General features: G+C 78.8%; 1 non-coding gene across 1 annotated transcript; it reads right to left on the reverse strand.

Annotated features, from left to right (window-relative positions):
• Positions 1–559: 559 nt before the first annotated feature.
• Positions 560–712, reverse strand: LOC142360077 (5.8S ribosomal RNA). The gene has a single exon (XR_012762810.1). It is a non-coding gene; the product is annotated as a 5.8S ribosomal RNA (ribosomal RNA).
• Positions 713–2,500: the final 1,788 nt, after the last annotated feature.

Here is a 2,500-nt window from a genome sequence, read left to right on the forward strand (position 1 = left end):
CCCAGCCCGGAGAGCGGCCTGAACAACGCGTCAGACGCGCCCGGAGACGGCCCCGCACGGGGCCACGGCGATGGGTTTTTCTCGGGGAGGAGGAGGGCGACAGGAACCGGGGCAGGGGCGGCGCGGACGGGGGACAGACGGGGGCGTCCACCGCCACCGCCCCCGTCCCCCACCCACCGGCGCGCGCACGCGCGCGCGTCAGTGCGGCACGGCACCCCCGCGGTGCCCACCCGCAGACAGACGCCCGCGCGGGAGGCCGGCGGCGAGGCCCGCGCCATCGCCGCCCCGCGCCTCCCTCCCCCGAAGCTCGCTCTCGCTCTCTCTTCCCCAAACCCACCGCCGATAGCCCGGCGGGGACGAGCTCCGTCCAGCAGGCGCTCTCCGGGAGCGGGGAGCTTCGGAGCGCTCCCCGAGTCTCCATTTAGGGGGACGAAGGCCCGCGCGCTCGCGCGCGCGGCCCTGCGAGGCACCCCAGCCGCGCCGCTGCTGGCCCGCCGGCCCCCCCCCCCCGCGCTGGGGCGGGGGGGCTCGGCGGCGCAGACGGCGATTGATCGTAAAGCGACGCTCAGACAGGCGTAGCCCCGGGAGGAACCCGGGGCCGCGAGTGCGTTCGAAGTGTCGATGATCAATGTGTCCTGCAATTCACATTAATTCTCGCAGCTAGCTGCGTTCTTCATCGACGCACGAGCCGAGTGATCCACCGCTAAGAGTTGTCTCGGTTTCGGCACCGCCCCGCGCGCGCGGAGGGGCCGGGACCGCTCGCCGAGAGCGGCCCCTTCTCTGAGGACGGCCGGACCCCGCCGGCCCCGCCGCCGCCCACCCCCCTCCGCACGCGCGGAGGGGGCGCGGCGCGGCGGCGCGACGCGGCGCGACGGAGAGGCCCTCGCCTCGGCTTGACCGTACGAGCACAGGGGAAACGGAAAACAACGGAAAACCCCGAGCGGCCAAAGGGCGGGGGAGCCCGCGCTCCCGACCGACCCTGGGGAAACGTACGCAACACACACACCCTTGGCGCGCTTCGTGGGCGGCCCAGGCGCCCGGGCTCGGACCGGCCTCCCCCCGGAGGCTACGGCACGCCCGGCCGCGACCCCTGCCCGCCTTCGCTCGGGAGCCGGACGCCCGGCTGCGCCCGCGCTGCGACGAGTCGGCTCCGCCCACCACGGTCGCCTCTCGCCCCGCCGGCGAACCTCGGCGCCGACGCCGCCTTCCACCGACGCCGGAGGAAGCGCGGCCGGCCACTGGAGCGCGAGCCGGCGACGCGCGGCCGCCCACCGGCCCGCGCCGGATGGGCGAACCCGGCCACCCCGCCCGGCGGCGGCGGCCGCCACCGCCGCCGCGAAAACCGCCGCCGCAGCCGCTTCTCGCCTCGGCCCCCTGGGGCCGCCGGCACGGCCCCAGCGGAAAGGCGGACGGCGCTGAGCGCGGGGGGCGGCTCCCACTCTCCCCGTTTCCACGCGAAGACCCGGAGCGGGACGCCCCCGCGCCGCGCGCCCGCCCTCGAGACGGAAGCGACGGGCGGGGAAACGCGGGACGGGACGGCCGCCAGCGGATGCGGCCGGGGAACCCTCCCGGACGACCCGACGGACGACCGGCACCGACCGGCACGCCGAGCGGCGCCGCCGCCGCTCGGCCTGGGGGGGTGTGGCTCGCCCCCCCCTTTCTTTCCCTGGGCGCCGAGGGCGGGGCGAGGAGCGGGAGAGGGGAGCGCGGCGCGCCCCGAGCGCGGCCGCAGCGCGAGCGTCCAAAGGCGCGGGGCGGCCCCCCGGCGGCCGCCCCCCCCCGCGGGGTCTCGCCGCGCCTTTCTTTCCCCCGGCGCGGAGCCCGCGCTCCGGCCGGCGGGTGGCCCCGTTTGCGAGGGCGGGCAGGTCGGCCGCGGCCGACCCGCGCCGCGGTCTCTCCGCCGAGACCGGCCCGCGGAGAGGGGGGGCAGGTTGGGGCAGCGAGACGCCCCCCCTTCTCCGGCACGGCGGCCCGCGGGGGCGGACGCCCCCCCCGCGGCTCGCGCCGTGCCGCTCGAGTCTTTAAACCGCCGCCCGGCTCCTTTGGCCTTTGACCCCCGGACTCGGCCGAGGGAGGGCCGCCGAAGCGCGGACGCTAGGTACCTGGCCCTGGGGTGAGGGAAACGACCTGCATGGCCCCGCGGGGGTGCCTCCCCCGGCTGCCGCCCTCGGGGGAGCGTCCGCCCGCGGGGGCGCGCCCGGCATCCGCCGCCACCACCTCGTCCTCCTTAGCCCCGGGGCCCGGGGTTTCCCTCGATAGCCCGGCGCTGCGCCCGGGGGGAGAGACGTGGCTCGGGCCGCCCGCTCGCGCGGGACGCGACCCGGCCGGGGGGGGGCCTCGCCCGCCCCGGGCGGCGCCAGCGGCCGAGACCGTGCTCGCGCCCCCCCCTTCCCGCCACGGCTCCCTCTTCGAGAGGCAGCCGTGCCGGGTCGGAGGGGAGGTTCGCGGGTCCGGCCGCCGCGCCGCCCGAAACGCCGTGCGCACACCCGCGCCACGGCCC

The sequence above is a fragment of the Opisthocomus hoazin genome, unplaced genomic scaffold (genome assembly GCF_030867145.1).
Source record: "Opisthocomus hoazin isolate bOpiHoa1 unplaced genomic scaffold, bOpiHoa1.hap1 HAP1_SCAFFOLD_81, whole genome shotgun sequence".
In the NCBI taxonomy this organism is placed as follows: Eukaryota; Metazoa; Chordata; class Aves; order Opisthocomiformes; family Opisthocomidae; genus Opisthocomus; species Opisthocomus hoazin.